Raw genomic sequence first — 22041 nt, 5'->3', positions numbered from 1 at the left:
AGCGATCGTGATCAAGATCTTCTACGCGCTTTTGCAAGCGGCAAGTGAACGTCTACCGCAGCAACAAGAGCCTCCTCTTGTAGGCTTTGGAATCTCTTCAAGGGTTAGTCTCGTTCATCCCCTCGTTGCTCCCGTCTTCTAGATTGCATCTTGGCTTGGATTGCGTGTTCGCGGTAGGAAAATTTTTGTTTTCTATGCAACGTTATCCTACAGATGCAAGAGCTTAAACATGATCTATATGAGCACAACAATTGCCAATTATCAAATTATTCAAGACATTATACCAATTACCACATGAAGCATTTTCTGTTTCCAACCAAACAGCAATTAATGAAGCGGTTTTCAACTCCGCCATGAACATTAAAAGTAAAGCGAAGAACACTAGTGTTCATATGAAAAAGTGGAGCGTGTCTCTCTCCCACATAAGCATGAATTTATTCAAAGAATGAAAATAAAAAAACGAAAATAAAAGCACACAGACGCTCCAAGTAAAGTACATAAGATGTGACGGAATAAAAATATAGTTTCACTAGAGGTGACCTGATAAGTTGTCGATGAAGAAGGGGATGCCTTGGGCATCCCCAAGCTTAGATGCTTGAGTCTTCTTGAAATATGCAGGGATGAACCACAGGGGCGTCCCCAAGCTTAGACTTTTCACTCTTCTTGATCATAGTATATCATCCTTCTCTCTTGACCCTTCAAAACTTCCTCCACACCAAACTCAAAACAAACTCATTAGAGGGTTAGTGCATAATCAAAAATTCACATGTTCAGAGGTAACACAATCATTCTTAACACTTCTGGACATTTCCCAAAGCTATTGGAAGTTAATGGAACAAAGAAATCCATTCAACATAGCAAAAGAGGCAATGCGAAATAAAAAGGCAGAGTCTGTCAAAACAGAACAGTCCGTAAAGACGAATTTTTTTGGGGCACTTAACTTGCTCAGATGAAAAAGCTCAAATTTAATGAAAGTTGCGTACATATCTGAGGATCACGCACGTAAATTGGCAGATTTTTCTGAGTTACCTACAGACGGGGATGCTAAATTTCGTGACAGCAATAAATCTGTTTCTGCGCAGTAATCCAAATCTAGTATCAACATTACTATCAAAGACTTTACTTGGCACAACAATGCAATAAAATAAAGATAAGGAGAGGTTGCTACAGTAGTAACAACTTCCAAGACACAACAAAACAGTAGCAAAAATAAAAACATGGGTTATCTCCCAAGAAGTGCTTTCTTTATAGCCATTAAGATGGGCTCAGTAATTTTAATGGTGCTCACATAAGGATGAGAGTTGAAGCAAAAAGAGCATCAAAAAGCAAGTATGAAACAAATTTAAGTCTAACCCACATCCTCTGAAAAGGAATCTTGTAAATAAACAAGTCATGTAAGCATAATGCAATAAGCATAGAAAGGCAATACAAGAGCAACTTCAAGATTCTCAACATAAAGAGGGGAAACTTAATATTATTAAGATGCATATAACCATGTTTCCCTCTCTCATAATAACTTTCAGTAGCATCATGAACAAACTCAACGATATAACTATCACATAAAACATTCTTATCATGAGCTACATGCATAAAATTATTACTCTCCACATAAGCATAATCAATTTTATTACTAATAGTGGGAGTAAAACTACCATAACCATCATTGTAATCATCATAAATTGCAGGCATGGTATAATCATAATAACCTTTATCCTCCATAGTAAGTGGCACCAAAATACCACTATCATTATAATCATCATAAATAGGAGGTAAAGTATCATCAAAGAAAATTTTCTCCTCAAAACTTGGGGGACTAAAAATATCATGCTCATCAAAACTGACCTCCCCAAGCTTAGAATTTTCCATAGCATTAGCAACAATGGTGTTCAAAGCATTCATTCTAATAACGTTGCCATTAGCATGCATATAAAGTTCCATAGGTTTTTTAATTTTCTCTTCAAACACCTCATGTCCTAACTCAAGATAAATACTATAAAGATCTCTAATATTTTTGTTATTTTCCATTAAGCCTAACTAGTGAAAACAAGAAACAAAAAGATATAATTGCAGGATCTAAAGGAAATATCTTCGAGCACTCACACACCGGCAACAGTGCTACGAAATACCTTAGTAGTCGGAGGATGTGAATACCTTTTACCTTACCTCCCCGGCAACGGCGCCAGAAAATAGCTTGATGTCTACGCACGCTTCTATTCCTGTAGACAGTGTTGGGCCTCCAAGAGCAGAGGTTTGTAGAACAGCAGCAAGTTTCCCTTAAGTGAATCACCCAAGGTTTATCGAACTCAGGGAGGTAGAGGTCAGAGATATCCCTCTCAAGCAACCCTGCAATTAAGATACAAGAAGTCTCTTGTGTCCCCAACACACCTAATACACTTGTCAGATGTATAGGTGCACTAGTTCGGCGAAGAGATAGTAAAACACATGTGGTATAGATGGTGGTAATATTGCAGGAAGTAAAGATGCAGTAAAACAGTAAACAAGCGATGTTTGCAGTATTTGGAAACAAGGCCTAGGGATCATACTTTCACTAGTGGACACTCTCAACATTGATCACATAACACATAAATAACTTCTCCTCACTTGTGCTACATACACTCTCTTGTTGGATAACAAACACCATTCATTGTGTAGGGCTACAAGAGCTCCCTCAAGCCGGAGTTAACAAGCTCCACAACATTCGGAATTCATATTTAAGTAACCTCTAGAGTGCATAATAGACCGTTGCAATTTAGACCGAGTACTAACATAGCATACACACTGTCACCTTTAAGCTATGAAAGGGGGAATAGATCACATCAATACTATCATAGTAATAGTTAACTCCATAATCTACAAGAGATTACAATCATAACCTACGCCAAATACTACATGATGCACACACTGTCACCATTACATCATGAAGGAGGAATAGACTACTTTAATAACATCACTAGAGTAGCACATAGATTAATAGTGATACAAAGCTCATGATCACATAAAGATCACATGGGAGAGAGAGATGAACCACATAGCTACCGGTACAGCCCTTAGCCTCGAGGGAGAACTACTCCCTCCTCATCATGGGAGACAGCAGCGGTGATGAAGATGGCGGTGGTGTCGATGGAGATGCCTTCCGGGGGCAATTCCCCGTCCCGGCAGCGTGCCAGAACAGAGACTTCTGTCCCTCGAATCTTGGCTTCGCGATGGCGGCGGCTCTGGAACTTTTCTCGTATCGTGGCTTATTCCTTTAGGGTTTTCGCGACGGAGGCTTTATATAGGCGGAAGGGCAGCCTCGGAGGAGTCCTGGTGGAGCAACACCATAGGGGGCGCCCCCCCTTGGCCGCGCCGCCAGGTGGGGTGGGGCCCCCAGGGCTCCCCTCTGGTCCCTCTCTGGCTCTCTGGAAGCTTCCGTGAAATATAAGATCGTGGGCGTTGATTTCGTCCAATTCCGAGAATATTTCCTTTGTAGGATTTCTGAAACCAAAAACAGTAGAAAACAGGAACTGGCACTTCGGCATCTCGTTAATAGGTTAGTTCCGGAAAACACATCAAAATGATATAAAGTGTGACCAAAACATGTAGGTATTGTCATAAAACTAGCATGGAACATAAGAAATTATAGATACGTTGGAGACGTATCAGCGGCGTCCCTGCACTATCAAAGCCATGGGCTTCAACATGTTTGCATCTAGCGGGCGGGAACTCTTCTTCATCTACCAGTAAGTTAATCTCCTAATATCTCTATTAAGATGCTCTAATGGATGATCAGTTTATGTTTAAGTTACTCCTAACTTTGCAATTACAGTTAACAATGGTATCAGAGCAAGATCTGATCATCTTAGAGTCGGATTAATTAAATGATCACGTTTTATTCTACTTGACTTTGAACCATTACTATGAATATGTTCACAATGTTAATTACTTCGACCATGTATTAGTACTGTTTCCTTTTAAATTAAGAATGGAGGAGAAGGGGAATCAACAAGTAAAAATGAAAAGAATAGGAAATCTCCCGGTTTCCCCAATATTCCCGGAAACCCTAGCCCAAGATTGAATTCCCCCAAAGGAAATTCTACGGACTCACTTGATGACGTGGCATCGATATTGTTCCTCCGAGATCTCGTTCGACAGTGGGTTTGTGAGGGCATCAACATCGAGGCATTGTGTCCACCCAACAGAGAGGATGATCGGAATGATGCGCTAGTCACGACACGAATGAAGGCGAGCTAGGCCTCCGAGCCGTGGCTGCTTTCGCGCTTGACGGCCGCCGGCGGTTTTCTGTGAGCACCACTGCCTCCTTACAACCATATACACAACACGACAACCACCGTCTGATGGAGTAGTTCGCGCCCTCAAGTCAAGGCCCACTCTGCCGGTGAGTGGGGGGCATTGGCCAACAGATGTCGGGTTCCCTAGCTATCATGGACGGACGTGCCTTCTCGCTATCGTGTAGGATAGTGCTAAGGTTGGCCAGTACCGCCACCTGCCCTTTGTGCAGGAAATATGAAGGATAGAAAATGTCCTAGTGTTTCACCGGGCACGATTTTGATCTGACCGCAATGGTATGTGGCCGTCGGATTCAATCCAAAGACCCAGAGTCCCGTGGGTAGGCTTCTAGAGCTTATTGGACCAAATGAAAGGAAAGGCTCCAGTCTATGTTATCTTGTCCCATCAACAAACATTTTTTTATTGAATTAAGCTACGATAGAATCTTAACAGGCTTCCACGGACTTAATGAGCCAAATGTAGTTTAAGAATTTTTGTCTAATTTTCACTGTTTTATCTGATGTTTACACTATTATGATAATGTTAATACTCTCTCTGTCCCATGAAACATGTTGTAACTTTTTCTAAATTTGAATGTATGTATCCACTAAATGGTCTCTAGATACGTCTAAATTTGAATGAACTTCCGAAAACATCGGTGGGTTCGAGGGAGTACATTGTTTAAATCACAAATGGGCCGGAAATGGAGGGAAAGATAATGTTCAAATTTTTCCTAAATTAAAAATATATATGAATAGATTGTTTATTTGTGCCATAGAATTCCTGGGTGGGACTCTACATGTTTTACTAAGTACGAATAACTATGTTTTGGAAATACTGAAAAACAACTAAGTTAATGAACCATCTGAGTGAAAAGTGGCATTGATTGGTTTACGTTGAGTGGTTACAATGGAGTCATGGTCGTGTGTATCACACTTGTGGACAGCCATCCAGGTATCAAAGAGATTGGAGGCAATCAAGTTAAGAAGATTCCAGTGCAACCACGTGTCATATGGGCTCTATCTTGACTAATTAAGTTGCGAGAGCCCAATCCAACGTACAGAGGGTGGTAGTTGTTGGTAGGACGAAGCTTGTCCGTTGTGGTTGGGGGATTGCTTCTGAAAGGTCTCGTCTTAGTCTTCTACTTACCATTCGAGCAAAATGAGCATCATGGTCAAAAGGGCTGACTGACTTATGTGGGTAAATTGTACAACCTCTACAGAGTGTCAAACTAAGTACTTAGTCGTGTCTCCGGTTACAGACAATTCTGAGCGTCCAGACTTTGAAGTAGTTTAAAAATCTCCTCATCCCAATTTCTTAAGTTAAAACTTAGTGGGTGAACAAGGGAAGAAAGATTCACCGGGGAATTACCGGTTGTTTCTAGGTTCATTGATTTCTATCAATGTTACTGCTTAACTTATAATGAAAAATGTGTTTTGAAAATGATAGGTAAAGGAAAACTTGTTTTGCGCAAATCAGCCAAGCTCCACTTAGCCAAATGAGCATGCAGTTGTCTAGCGATAGATGTTTCTTTTCTTGTGACATTTGCCAATACAATTCAAATGTATTGACCATTTGTAGCTATAACTTTACCTGTTGCAGATATTTTGGAACACAAGTGAGTTGCGATGATGAGGGTTATGAGTCTATCCTCAACATGCTTGTCTGTAGCACATGAAGACAAAGGAATCCATGCTATCTATGTTGTTCGTTGTATATACTCTAATGTTAAGCTAGCCTTGTCTATGCAATTTGTAATCTTTTATGTAAATGCTGGATCATACGATGTAATAAATACCTTTTTTGGTATTACATCATGTACTGTGTGTGCTAGCGATTGATCTAGAGACTAGCACACTTTTTGGTATTACATCATGTACTGTGTGTGCTAGCGATTGATCTAGAGGCTAGCACAGATACGCACAGAGATTGGCACCTTAAAAGGTGAGGTCGCTACAGAAGGACTGAAGAGAGAACAAAAAAGTCAATGAAAGAAAAACAAATCAAGTAATGAAAAACTAAAGAAATATACTTAGGAATTCTGATAAATACAAATAATTCAAGTCAAAATAAATGCAAAATAAAGTAATGAAAAAGTGAAATACTGAAAGTCAAATAAAATAGACTTAAGATGGGACCGAAGAAAGAAGAACAATGGCCGAAGAAAATGAATGGTTGAGGAATTAGTGACCACACCATTGAGAAACTGAGAAGCTTGATACTGAAAGGATATAGAAATGGGACTAAATTGAAATACTGAAGAATCAATGATGTTTCTACCTTGGTGGTCATTGGAGAAATGTCCCGTCTGATTGTAATAAAACACGTGGGCGTAAAAAGGAGAACCAGGAGTATGAAGAATAATGCCAAATGACCATAGAAAAAGGCAGTGGGCATATACTTACTAAATTAATGAAGTCTGGGGACAAAACTAGGAATTTCATGACTTAAAGAGTGACTAACAAAGACCGAAGAAATAAATATTGAGTGACTGAAAACAGAATGACAAAATCCTCTTTTGGTCAAGATAATACTACTCAGATATAAGGATGGCTCTGGGTAGGGTATGAGCAGGGTAGAGCAATACCATAACCATACTCATATAGTCAATGGGTACAAAATTTTACCCAAACCCATACCCATGGGTAAAAAACTTTACCCATACCCATACCCGATGGGTACCCATACCCATTAATTGGGTACTCGGTGGGTAGGTTAAATTGTACATAAGTCACTCGCAATTTACATTTACCGGTAACAAATTTGATTAAAATGAATTATATCAACTCAATAACATGTACTTGAGTACATAACAATTAACAAAATATAAAAACCACATTCTCATATTCTACTCATAAGTCAACAAATTAGACGTGTCACATACGAAATTGACGATTAACGGGCAGGATATGGGTGTACCCGCGGGTACGAGGCTACACCTGTGCCCTACCCATGACTTAGTGGTTAGGGTATGGGTACTATCCATGACCATGAAAGTGTACCCATACCCTACCCATGCGGGTACGGTACCCGCGGGTACCCGTACCCATGGGTAAAATTGCCATCCTTACTTAGATAAGCTAACTTGATTTCTGGAAAATGAGACAGTGTCCTTGTACTCAAAGACAAAGTGAGCAATTATATATGCGAGTAGCACTCAAACAACTTATCATACTATTCAGATATGAAAACAATTCTATGATGTTCCATCGACAAAAACAAAACATGTTTAAAAATGAACCAAAACTTTGTGAAATGGTAAATCTTAATAGTATACCAAAAACATAAAATTTAGGCCATTCTAAGAGAGGCAAGAAAACAAACACCACTATCACGCAGCGCAAAAATGCATATCATGCGGTCAATGCTAGTTGATATTCACCTTGGCAAGATTGACAGATGAGAGAAAAATACAACGACATTGAACGAACAAAGGTAATGCAGAAAGGCAAGTAGTTCACACCCAATGAATATGCATAGTACATGCAGCCATCGCATTGCACCTCCTAAAAAGGATGTTATGAATTTTTTAATTGTCATCTATTGAAAAAATAGATGTTAGCTACTTGTCCATCTTCATTTTTTGACGCTACAAGAAAACTGAAGGGAACTCGGTAGTACAGTGTAGACAGCAATGAGGTTTAAGTGTTGTTGTTTATTGCTGCAAAGAGCAATATTTAAGAATAAAAGTAGTACTGAACTACTGAATCACTACATGCCCTAGCACTGGAGGTTGCTATTGATTTCTACTATGTTTATAGAAACCCAATTCCATGACTGAAACTCACTTGGCAAACTGTGCATGGTTCCTAATCTATAGGAAAAAAAAACCTCAAATATTATTTCATTTCGCTACTGCAAAAATCCAATTAGCTACAACCTGATTTTCTCTATCCACACGCCAACCTAGACTATTAGAGGCTTCGCCAACTGTCCTTCGCTCCAGATGGTCAATGTATTCAGACTAGCCATCTGTCCTTAGCCATCAAAATAGCTGGTTGAAAGAAGAAATACAACTAGTGAGGAAGCACAACAACAAATTGCTACAGATCGAACAAACAAAATCCCTCACATCTGTCACTATGCGGAGGACATTTCACTGACATTGAAATCACGGAAATTTTGGAAAACCACTAACACAAATCACTTAAAAATACATACCGATGCAGCCAAATATGGATAAGAATCTCAGGCACTGCCTTGGTTGCGGCTTCTGTATAGCCTATCCTTCATTCTCTCCATTGAATTGATGCGAATGTTGCCTCTCACTCTCTTGTCTTACCCTCTTGTTTCACCTATCAGCATTTTCACGCATCGGACTATCTGAAGAGAAGCATGTGCAAAAATTAAAAACAAGAGATTTCTATTTTCGTGCTCTCAGGTCCTTAGTTGTAATAAGTTTTTCCCAGCTCGTTAGTTTTTCCTCGGTTTTTCCCAAGCCCTTGTCTGAAATCCTCAGAAGGACCTCAGACGGGAGGATTCCCGTCTAGTTAACCGTTCCATGCTGACATGTGGGGCCGTGTCGTGTGGGGCCGCGTCGCGTGGGGTTGGTGGAAAGGGACCGCGTGGGACAGGACAAGACCGCGTTTGATTGTACGTGAGAGCTCGGTTCTATCTCTCTCGCCCAAATTGGTATTTTTCAGAGCGCCTTTTCCCCTCTCTCTGTAACAGTTCTCTCTCTTTTCACCAAATTAGTATCAAATCTAGAGAAGCTTCTATTTCTGCCTTTCTTCAATGATTATGCCTTTTGGCCCTCGTTTTTTGCCCAATATGGTAACAAATCTAGTAGAAAATATAGAAGCTAGTATAGGATAAACTCACAGTAGCATAATAAATCTATAAAACTAAGTATAATACATAAATTGCATGCAGCAGCCAAAAGCAGCCAATAAGGATGTTAATGTTCACGACAAACTAAGCTGAAAATAAAACAAGACGCAATGTATGGCCAACATGAAGATTAGGATACCCCTGAATGAATGAATCTGTTCTTCATTCAACATATATTTCTTCGTCGCTCCATTCTCTGTTCTGAAGGAAATATTCATTGAACTCCTTCCATCTGCAGTGTGCAGCCAATACATCCTCCAAACGGTATGGCCTTTGTTCATCTCTCAGACCGTAGTTTCCTAATCTATCCACACGTAGTGGTCACTCATCCCAGGCCTTTATATCATCAAAGTACTCTCTGATATAACCCAAATCCGCGTAGTAGATGCAGCCAGGTCGAAGTGTCGGGTGCACTCTGGTGCCAACGGAGATACACCAGATATAATGGATGAAGAAGGCACGACTGCCAATGTTACTGACGGCATGGAGAGAGCGGCTCTCAGTGTCCACACGATACACCAATGGTTAACCTTCCTCCAAATGCATGTTGTCACTGCCACCGCCCAACAACACAAGCAACAGATCACCATCCGACTTCACATGGTAGAACTTGTCATTTCCAAGTTTGGAAATGAAAATAGTGTCTCCATGCCGACAGTGCTCGCGCGCTGCTCCAACTGGACATTGTTGGTGCACACTAATTTTCCAAACTCAAAATTGTTCACAGCTATTGCATACAATTCACCATTGAACGGGGTAATGCAACGCAGAGAATGGTGCTCGATCGAAAATCTTCCTTCTCCCCAATCTTCATCTATACCCTTAGTTCGAGTGCTCTCATCGACCCAACAAATTTCCGTCGGGTAATCTATGAAAACGAAGACCATAGTCGGGAACTTCATTACAATGACTGACTCCAGAATAACAGATAGCATTTGCGCCTCAAACATAATGTTCAATGTCTTTGTGAGTGGGTTCAGAAGCCGTATCTTGTGCGGCTGGTTCTTCTGGGCAAGCACGATGACACAACGGCAAAAGCCGATGAAGTAGTACCTAAAATATATTGATGAAGATCACATTAGCACTAAGATGTTTACGATTGAAAATAAAAATAGATTAACTCTATAGATATGGAGGAATCTGAACCTTGCATGAACTTTCGTTAGATCGATGTGGGCCTAACCCTTCGGGTGCCCGACATTGCTATACCCGATACAGATTATCAAGATGGACCAGCACAAGGACTCGACAAGCTGGACCTGCACGCGTCTCAACTTGGACTACAAGAAAAGAAGACTACAATACGAATCCTACTAGGACTCTTGTAAACCCTAACTTGGCTGATATATAAAACTAGGTAGGGGCACCCTTTAGGGACACGCAGATTCAGAAACATAATCATAGAGGCGACACGCCTAGACACCGCAACCCGGGGATTAGAACTAGACTAGATCCAACAACTCCGCCTATGGCGGCCCCCCTGTGCACATATTATCATATACTGGATTGCTAGCATGACGTAGCGATCCTCCACCGCGGGTACGTGAACCTGCGTACGTCGTGTACCGCCTCGCTCCCGGAACTTCCGTCGTCGCCTTTCTCTAAAACCCAAGCCTCTCATGGTGGGCATTGCCGAGGTACCGCCTCGTCAATTGGCGCCGTCTGTGGGAAACACGACGACTGGATTTTGTCATCCGGGCGGGATCCTTCGTCATCAACGAAATTTAGATCGCATCCGAATAGAAGACAATGGAATTCATCGTCAGCAATTTCATCGGTTGGCTGGCCGGAACTTTTCTCATTAATGGAGCAAAATTATACGCATGCGGCGAGGCTGTTTCGCGTCGCGTCCTTAGATATAGATCAAATCTCGCGTGGAAGCACAGAACAAAGCGCCCCCAGATTCTCCAAAAGAAGCAAGACCAGAAACTCGATAGCACGAATCACGTGAAGCCAAAAAAGAACAAAGAAGATAGAAGAAGGGTCGATCAAGCTATTAGCTGAAGTAGCAGCGCGCCCCGGCCAAAACTGTCTGCAGCACGCGCAGCGCACGACCGAGACAAGGGTACATGAGCTGACACGATCAAGGAAAAGGAAAGCCAAAACAGTCCAAGTTCCCAGGAGATGTTTCATGTGAGCAAGCCAAAAGGAAAGAGCAAGAAAGCGAAATAGGATCACGTATTCACAAACTCAGGAAGTATTGAATAAGGAAATCATTGATCAGAATTCGGATGCTCACGGTGCCGATCACAATATTGAGTTCTCGGGCTGCGCAAACATCGTAGGAAAAAGTACTTCATCGACTTCCTAATAACCGCGGACTATACAATTCCGAACTCGACATTGCGGAGCCGCCAGCGCGCGCCCGCCAATGCGCGCTCATCGTGAAGTCTTCATCCGACACAAAAATATCAGGTGCTATATTTTCAGTTAATTGTTACTTGTAAAATTATTTTGCAAAAATATTTTTTGGTTCGTATTATTATTTGCGCGCAGTTTTTGCGCCGCGATATACCTGCAGATTGAACCAAAGCTTCAAGTTGACCGCGCCCGCTATCGCGGCGCTAGTTGCACACGGGGCTTAACTATCTGGGACCCGACGTTGCGGACTCGATATATTCGGGTGTTTGCCCTTGGCGGATTAGATATATCAACTAAGTCTTCTTCATCTCCGCGTCAGCTAGGCGTCGCATGGACTATCTCGGGTGGCGCAATTATTTCGACTACGCTCGCCGCATGGACTATCTCGGGTGGCGCAATTATTTCGACTGCGCCCGCCGCATGTATTATCTTGGATGGCGCAACTATTTCGACTGCGCCCTCCGCGTGGATTATCTTGGGTGGCGCAATTATTTTGACTGCGCCCGCCACATGGATTATCTTTGGCCGCGCAACTATTTCGACTGCGCCTGCAGAACTAAGTGTTCCTCTTCCCTTCGCCATACCCGATGATCAGGGAGGCCATTACATCATTACCTCCGGTACTCTCGATTACTCGGTGGATTTATTTTCCCCAACTGAGTGGATTTATTTTCTTCATCATCTATGATTACTCGATGGATTTACCTTTTTCGGCTCTGGGTATATCATCTCCCGATGAGCTCCCGGCTCAATGGCTTCATCATCTATGATTACTCGATAGACTTATCTTTTTCGGCTCTGGTTATTAATGGATTTATCTCCTATGGCTATATAATATTGACCCGATACACTCTCGGGTCAATGGATTCATCGCCTGGAATATTCATTGGGTATCATCTTATATAATATTGACCTGATGCGCTCCCATCGGGAGCGCCGGTGCGCTAGAATTACTTGGGGACTCTTTGAAGATCGCTGGTGCGCTGGTTCACTGGAATTCAAGCAAGATTTGAAGACTCTTTATACCTGAAGTTATCATCTAAAAGCCTCTGAAAATATGAGCGCTACAATAGATGGTAATCAACGAGACTTATAAATATCCTTTTGCTAAAGCCTCAAGATTACGAGAGTGCCGTGAATAGCAAGGATATACAATTATTACTTAAAGACCCATGCCGGTACTTTAAACTACAGAAGTACTGAAGAAGCGACGGAGTCGACGGCAAGCACAGTTTCTTCGATTCGCTCGGGGGCGGTCGCCAAAACATACAAAGCGACTCTGCAAAAATTGCGATTACTACGGGGTCGTCGAACGAGCTAACTGACTTGATCCCTCAGTTGCCTTCGACAAACAAAAGATTTGACTGGGCTCATGGTCCCTTGAAGATTTGACTGTGCTCACAGTCCCTTGAAGATTTGACTGTGCTCACGGTTGATACGTCTCAAACGTATCTATAATTTCTTATGTTCCATACTACTTTTATGATGATACTCACATGTTTTATACACATTATATGTCATTATTATGCATTTTCCGGCACTAACCTATTGACGAGATGCCGAAGTGTCAGTTCCTGTTTTCTGCTGTTTTTGGTTTCAGAAATCCTAGTAAGGAAATATTCTCGGAATTGGACGAAATCAACGCCCAATATCTTCTAATTCCACGAAGCTTCCAGAACACCGGAGAGGGGCCAGAGGAGAGGCCCAGGGCCACCACACATGGTGGCGGCGTGGCCCAAGTGGGGGCGCGCCCCCCTGTTGTCTGGCTGCCCCAGACCCCCTCCGACTCCAACTCTCCGCCTATAAAAGCCTTCCTGACCTAAAAACTTCGGGGGAATAAGCCACGGTACGAGAAACCTTCCAGAGCCGCCGCCATCGCGAAGCCAAGATCTGGGGGACAGAAGTCTCTGTTCCGGCACGCCGCTGGGACGGGGAAGTGCCCCCGGAAGGCATCTTCATCGACACCACCGCCATCTTCATCGCCGCTGCTGTCTCCCATGAGGAGGGAGTAGTTCTCCCTCGAGGCTAAGGGCTGTACCGGTAGCTATGTGGTTCATCTCTCTCTCCCATGTGATCTTTATGTGATCATGAGCTTTGTGATCTTGGTGAATATCATCTATGTGCTACTCTAGTGATGTTATTAAAGTAGTCTATTCCTCCTTCATGATGTAATGGTGACAGTGTGTGCATCATGTAGTACTTGGTATAAGCTATGATTGTGATCTCTTGTAGATTACGAAGTTAACTATTGCTATTATAGTATTGATGCGATCTATTCCTCCTTTCATAGTGTAATGGTGATAGTATGTGCGCTATGTTAGTTCTCGGTCTAAATTGCAATGATCTATTATGCACTCTAAGGTTATTTAAATATGAACATCGAATGTTGTGGCGCTTGTTAACTCCGGCTTGAGGGAGCTCTTGTAGCCCTACACAATGAATGGTGTTTGTCATGCAACAAGAGAGTGTAGAGAAAGTAGTATTTGTTTATTCAGTTATGTGATCAATGTTGAGAGTGTCCACTAGTGAAAGTATGATCCCTAGGCCTTGTTTCCGAATAAGTTACACCACAGAGAATTGCTTCCCACGCCAGCAAGCTATTTTCTAGCACCGCTTGTTTACTATTTTACTGCATCTTTACTTCCTGCAATATTACCACCATCTATACCACCTGTGTTTTACTATCTCTTCGCCGAACTAGTGCACCTATACATCTGACAAGTGTATTGGGTGTGTTGGGGACACAAGAGATTCCTTGTATCGTGATTGCAGGGTTGCTTGAGAGGGATATCTTTGACCTCTTCCTCCCTGAGTTCGATAAACCTTGGGTGATCCACTTAAGGGAAAACTTGCTGCTGTTCTACAAACCTCTGCTCTTGGAGGCCCAACAATGTCTACAGGAATAGAAGCGTGCGTAGACATCAAGCTATTTTCTGGCGCCGTTGCCGGGGAGGTAAGGTAAAAGGCACTCATACTCCGGTCCCAGGTAACTAAGTTATTTTCTGGTGCCGTTGTAAGTGCTCGAAGCTATTTCCTTTAGATCCTGCAATTGCATCTTTTTGTTTCTTTTTTTTATTTCACTAGTTAGGCATAATGGAAAGAAACTATGAGCTTTTTAAGCTATTTCTTGAGTTAAGACATGGATTGTTTGCTGCGAAAATTAAAAAACCTATGGAATCTTATTTGCATGCTAGTAGCAATGATATTGGTATGAACGCTTTGAACACCATTGTTGCTAATGATATGGAAAATTCTAAGCTTGGGGAAGCTGGTTTTGATGAGCATGACATTTTTAGTCCCCCAAGCATTGAGGAGAAAAATTTCTTTGATGATACTTTGCCTCCTATTTATGATGATTATAATGATAGTGGTCTTTTGGTGCCGCCTACTATGGAGAGTAAATTTTATTATGATTATACTATGCCTCCTACACTTGATGAGAATAATAATGATAGCTACTTTGTTGAATTTGCTCCCACTACAACTAATAAAATTGATTATACTTATGTGGAGAGTAATGATACTTTTATGCATGTGAATAAGAATGCTTTATGTGATACTTATATTGTTGAGTTTGTTCATGATGCCACTGAAAGTTATTATGAGAGAGGGAAACATGGCTATATGCATCTTAATAATATTAAGTTTCCCCTCTTTGTGTTGAGAATTTTGAAGTTACTCTTGTTTTATCTTCCTATGCTTGTCACTTTGTTCTTCATTAATTTATTTGTGTACAAGATTCCTTTTTATAGGAAGTGGGTTAGATTTAAATGTGTTTTGAATTTGCTTATTGATGCTCTCTTTTGCTTCAACTCTTATTTCTTGCGCGAGCATCATTAAAATTGCTGAGCCCATCTTAATGGTTATAAAGAAAGAACTTCTTGGGAGATAACCCATGTCTTTATTTTGCTACTGTTTTGTTGTATCTTGGAAGTTGTTACTACTGTAGCAACCTCTCCTTATCTTTATTTTATTGCATTGTTGTGCCAAGTGAAGTCTCTAATAGAAGGTTGATACTAGATTTGGATTTCTGCGCAGAAACAGATTTCTATCTGTCACGAATTTGGGCAGGGCTCTCTGTAAGTACCTCAGAAAAATCTGCCAATTTACGTGCGTGTTCCTCAGATATGTACGCAACTTTCATTAGTTTTGAGATTTTTCATCTGAGCAAGTTAAGTGCCCCAGATAAATTCGTCTTTACGGACTGTTCTGTTTTGACAGATTCTGCCTTTTATTTCGCATTGCCTCTTTTACTGTGTTGGATGGATTTCTTTGTTCCATTGACTTCCAGTAGCTTTGGGCAATGTCCAGAAGTGTTAAGAATGATTGTGTTACCTCTGAACATGTGAATTTTTGATTATTCACTAACCCTCTAATGAGTTTGTTTTGAGTTTGGTGTGGAGGAAGTTTTCAAGGGTCAAGAGAGGAGAATGATATACTATGATCAAGAAGAGTGAAAAGTCTAAGCTTGGGGATGCCCCCGTGGTTCATTCTTGCATATTTCAATAAGACTCAAGCGTCTAAGCTTGGGGATGCCCAAGGCATCCCCTTCTTCATCGACAACTTATCAGGTCACCTCTAGTGAAACTATATTTTTATTCAGTCACATCTTATGTACTTTACTTGGAGCGTCTGTTTGTTTTTATTTTCGTTTTGTTATTTTCATTCTCTGAATAAATTCATGCTTGTGTGGGAGAGAGACACGCTCCGCTTTTTCATATGAACACTGGTGTTCTTAGTTCTATCTTTAATGTTCATGGCGGAGTTGAAAACCGCTTCGTTAATTGCTATTTGGTCGGAAACAGAAAATGCTGCATGTGGTAATTGGTATAATGTCTTGAATAATTTGATACTTGGCAATTGTTGTGCTCATATAGATCATGATTAAGCTCTTGCATCATGTACTTTGCACCTATTAATGAAGAACTACATAGAGCTTGTTAAAATTTGGTTTGCATGATTGGTCTCTCTAAGTCTAGATATTTTCTGGTTAAGGTGTTTGAACAACAAGGAGACGATGTAAAGTCTTATAATGCTTACAATATGTTCATATGTGAGTCTTGCTGCACCGTTTATACTTTAGTTTCCTTCAAACAACCTTTCTAGCCAAAGCCTTGAACTGAGAGGAAATGCTTCTCGTGCATCCAAAATCTTGAGCCAAAACCTATGTCATTTGTGTCCACCATATCTACCTACTATGTGGTATTTTCTGCCATTCCAAGCAAATACTTCATGTGCTACCTTTAAACAATTCAAAAGCTATTATCTCTTATTTGTGTCAATGTTTTATAGCTCATGACGAAGTATGTGGTGTTTTATCTTTCGATCTTGTCATTTACTTCAGACAGACTTTCACCAATGGACTAGTGGCACATCCGCTTATCCAATAATTTTGCAAAAAGAGCTGGCAATGGGGTTCCCAGCCCCAACTAATTACAACTTTCATTAATAATTCTCTTCACATGCTTTGCCCTGATCTATCAGTAAGCAACTTAAATTTGCAAATAGACACTCCTCCATGGTATGTGAATGATGGAAGGCACCCGAGGATTCGGTTAGCCATGGCTTGTGTAAGCAAAAGGTTGGGAGGAGTGTCCTCAATAATGAAACTAAAATACATGTGTAAACAAAAGAGAAGAGGGATGATCTACCTTGCTGGTAGAGATAACGTCCTTCATGGGAGCCGCTCTTGAAAGTCTGGTTGATGAGGTAGTTAGAGTGCCCATTACCATTCGTTGACAACAAAAAACACCTCTCAAAACTTTACTTTTATGCTCTCTATATGATTTCAAAACTTGAAAAGCTCTAGCACATGACTTAATCCCTGCTTCCCTCTGCGAAGGGCCTTTCTTTTACTTTATGTTGAGTCAGTTTACCTACTTCTTTCTATCTTAGAAGCAAACACTTGTGTCAACTGTGTGCATTGATTCCTACATGTTTACCTATTGCACTTGTTATATTACTTTATTTTGACAATTATCCATGAGATATACATGTTGAAGTTGAAAGCAACCGCTGAAACTTAATCATCCTTTGTGTTGCTTCAAAGCTTTCTACTAAGAATTTATTGCTTATGAGTTAACTGTTATGCAAGTCTTATTGATGCTTGTCTTGAAAGTATTATTCATGAAAGGTCTTTGCTATACGATTCAGTTGTTTACTCATTGTCTTCAACATTTCTTCGAATCGCTGCATTCATCTCACGTGCTTTACAATAGTATTGATCAAAATTATGATAGCATGTCACTTCAGAAATTATCCTTGTTATCGTTTACCTACTCGAGGGCGAGTAGGAACTAAGCTTGGGGATGCTTGATACGTCTCAAACGTATCTATAATTTCATATGTTCCATGCTACTTTTATGATGATACTCACATGTTTTATACACATTATATGTCATTATTATGCATTTTCCGGCACTAACCTATTGACGAGATGCCGAAGTGCCAGTTCCTGTTTTCTGCTGTTTTTGGTTTCAGAAATCCTAGTAAGGAAATAATCTCGGAATTGGACGAAATCAACGCCCAGTATCTTATAATTCCACGAAGCTTCCAGAACACCGGAGAGGGGCCAGAGGAGAGGCCCAGGGCCACCACACATGGTGGCGGCGCGGCCCAAGGGGGGCGCGCCCCCCTGTTGTCTGGCTGCCCCAGACCCCCTCCGACTCCAACTCTCCGCCTATAAAAGCCTTCCTGACCTAAAAACTTCGGGGGAATAAGCCACGGTACGGGAAACCTTCCAGAGCCGCCGCCATCGCGAAGCCAAGATCTGGGGGATAGAAGTCTCTGTTCCGGCACACTGCCGGGACGGGGAAGTGCCCCCGGAAGGCATTTCCATCGACACCACCGCCATCTTCATCGCCGCTGCTGTCTCCCATGAGGAGGGAGTAGTTCTCCCTCGAGGCTAAGGGCTGTACCGGTAGCTATGTGGTTCATCTCTCTCTCCCATGTGATCTTTATGTGATCATGAGCTTTGTGATCTAGTTGAATATCATCTATGTGCTACTCTAGTGATGTTATTAAAGTAGTCTATTCCTCCTTCATGATGTAATGGTGACAGTGTGTGCATCATGTAGTACTTGGTATAAGCTATGATTGTGATCTGTTGTAGATTATGAAGTTAACTATTGCTATTATAGTATTGATGTGATCTATTCCTCCTTTCATAGTGTAATGGTGACAGTGTGTGCGCTATGTTAGTTCTCGGTCTAAATTGCAATGATCTATTATGCACTCTAAGGTTATTTAAATATGAACATCGAATGTTGTGGCGCTTGTTAACTCCGGCTTGAGGGAGCTCTTGTAGCCCTACACAATGAATGGTGTTTGTCATCCAACAAGAGAGTGTAGAGAAAGTAGTATTTGTTTATTCAGTTATGTGATCAATGTTGAGAGTGTCCACTAGTGAAAGTATGATCCCTAGGCCTTGTTTCCGAATAAGTTACACCATAGAGAATTGCTTCCCACGCCAGCAAGCTATTTTCTGGCACCGCTTGTTTACTGTTTTACTGCATCTTTACTTCCTGCAATATTACCACCATCTATACCACCTGTGTTTTACTATCTCTTCGCCGAACTAGTGCACCTATACATCTGACAAATGTATTGGGTGTGTTGGGGACACAAGAGACTCCTTTTATCGTGATTGCAGGGTTGCTTGAGAGGGATATCTTTGACCTCTTCCTCCCTGAGTTCGATAAACCTTGGGTGATCCACTTAAGGGAAAACTTGTTGCTGTTCTACAAACCTCTGCTCTTGGAGGCCCAACACTGTCTACAGGAATAGAAGCGTGCGTAGACATCAACGATCCCCTGAAGATTTGACTGGGTTCACAGTCCTTTGAAGATTTGACTGTGCTCACAGTCCCTTGAAGATTCGACTGTGCTCACGGTCCCCTAAAGATTTGACTGGGCTCAGGGTCCCTTGAAGATTTGACTGTGCTCACGGTCCCTTGAAGGATATCACCCAAATCATCGGCTCCTCCTGGATATCATCTGAATTATCGACTCCTCCAGGATATCACCCAAATCATCGGCTCCTCCTAGATATCATCTGAATTATCGAATCCTCCAGGATATCACCCAAATCATCGGCTCCTCCTGGATATCATCTGAATTATCGACTCCTCCAGGATATCACCCAAATCATCGGCTCCTCCTGGATATCACCCAAATCATCGGCTCCTCCTGGATATCATCTTCCAAATCATCAATTCCTCTATCTATGATATCATCAGAGTCATCGGCATCATGTTCTTGGAACTCGAAGACATGTACGGTATTCGACTCAGCCTTTTTTACACCATGTACATTACTATTTCTTATTTATTTACAGGCTCAGGGGTTACTTCCATCGGAAGCGCTGGTCGCGCACCCGAGAAAAAGATGGAAACCTCGCCAACAAAGAAGAATAAACCCGAAGACGTCGGCATCAACATCAAGATCTTCGAGTAGCACAACTTGAGTCTATGCGCGGCTGCAAGCACCCGCCCCATAGACTCGGGGGCTACTCCCATCGGGAGCGCTTCGCGCACCCGACAAAAAGGAAGTTCGACTCTACATCAAGCACAAGATACAAGACTCAGTAGATGATCAAGACATTCGGACGATGACAACTTTAGTCCCTGCGCGAAGCTTCACTTCGGCCAGACACTCGGGGGCTACTGATGTGGGTATAACCCTTCGGGTGCCTGACATTTCTATACCCGATACAGATTATCAAGATGGACCAGCACAAGGATTCGACAAGCTGGACCTACACGCGTCTCAACTTGGACTACAAGGAAAGAAGACTGCAATACGAATCCTACTAGGACTCTTGTAAACCCTAGCTTGGCTGATATATATAAAGCCAGGTAGGGGCACCCTTTAGGGACACACATATTCAGAAACATAATCATAGAGGCGACACGCCTAGACACCGCAACCCGCGGATTAGAACTAGATTAGATCCAACAACTCCGCCTATGGCGGCCCCCCTATACACATATTTTCATATACTGGATTGCTAGCAGGACGTAGCAATCCTCCACCGCGGGGACGTGAACCTGGGTACGTCGTGTACCGCCTCGCTCCCGGAACTTCCGTCGTCACCTTTCTCTAAAACCCAAGCCCCTCATGGTGGCATTGCCGAGGAACCGTCTCGTCAGTGACGTAGCGGGTGTGCGGAGGTGGAGGAAGGTGAACTCAGCGGCGCGTGGAAGGGCGTGTTCTACCATGATCCATTCGTGCAGGTGCACGTCGGGCTCAGGTAACCTGAGCGCCAATTTCTACAAACTTGCCTCAAAGCAGAGTAGGTGTCCACGTACTCCTCGTTCGCCAGTAAGCAGTCGCCGATCTTGTGAAGTGGTCGGTCAGCCATGAGAGAGGCCCAGTTCACGGAGGCGTCGCGCTTGGATGCGCCGCCCTCAGAGGCGATGGGCTCGGCGGCGATGGGCTCGGATGCGACGGGCTCGGCGGTGACGGGCTCGGATGTGATGGGCTCGGAGGCTATGGGCTCAGAGGCGACGAGCTCGGGGGCAACGGCCGCCGGCGCATTCTTCTTCTCCATCGCCGACAGGGGAGCGCGCGTAGGGCGGTTGGGGTTTTTTCCTTCGATTTGGAGAAGCTGATGGGACGTGAGAGGCGTGGTTGCGTGCGTGAGTGAGAATGAGACTGTGTGCAGAGGGAGGGAGAGAGGGGCTCTGTACAGGCAAAGTGACGGTTGGTCTCGGCAGTTTCTCAAAAAAACTAGATGTTTGGTCTCAATACGCGCACCGCCTAACCGTTGCCCACCACGACATGCGTCCGTGGTACTGCACGTCTGCACTGTTACGTGTACTCAGTTCTACCCTCGAGTCTTACACTGGAAAAATATCTCTCCTCAGTTTTCCTCTCGAGTACTAATACTGGCTAGTGCAATATACTCAGTTTTACCCTCAAGTGGTTGGTCAACAGAGAGTCAACAAATGGTATTAAGCTATCTAATTGAGTCATTTCATGCGCAAAAAAACTCAAAAAAATAAAATCATAGTGCCTCCTACTCATGGAGTCTTGTTGCGCGACCTGCCACGTAGGAAATCATAACAATCATATATATATCAAGTTTTACCACAAATGGCCACTTCTCAAATCACTAGTAGCTATGAAGGTTCATGGCTTTTCACTCAAACCCCTTCTCAAAACATCTATACCCAAAACATAGTTTGTCTGAATGAGACCATTTTCACACTCATATATATTTGAATTGCTAATACTTTGAGGTAGGCCAACCTGGGTTTCATTGTACAAAACATGTGTTTTTCTTTTTCTAAATCTCTTATTTGCATTCCTTAGCCTGTTTACTTTTTACTTGCCCTTGGATCCTTGATACTACTCAGTTTTACCCTCTCCCTTCTCACAGAAGCCCAAACTTGGCCTTATTGGTCAAGCTATTGTCACACGATCGTGCCCACCTACCGTCGATCCTATGATCTAACGGGCATGATAACCCCTCTTTCTCTCTCATCATGGCCACCCTCTCTCTATCTTTCGGTGGCAAACTACTACCCCTCTATGTATGATAAATAACGAGTTTGCCACCAGATTCAACAAGTTTGGTAATCAC

Source organism: Lolium perenne, chromosome 3, assembly GCF_019359855.2.
Source record: "Lolium perenne isolate Kyuss_39 chromosome 3, Kyuss_2.0, whole genome shotgun sequence".
Classification (NCBI taxonomy): domain Eukaryota; kingdom Viridiplantae; phylum Streptophyta; class Magnoliopsida; order Poales; family Poaceae; genus Lolium; species Lolium perenne.
This window is presented reverse-complemented; position numbering follows the sequence as displayed.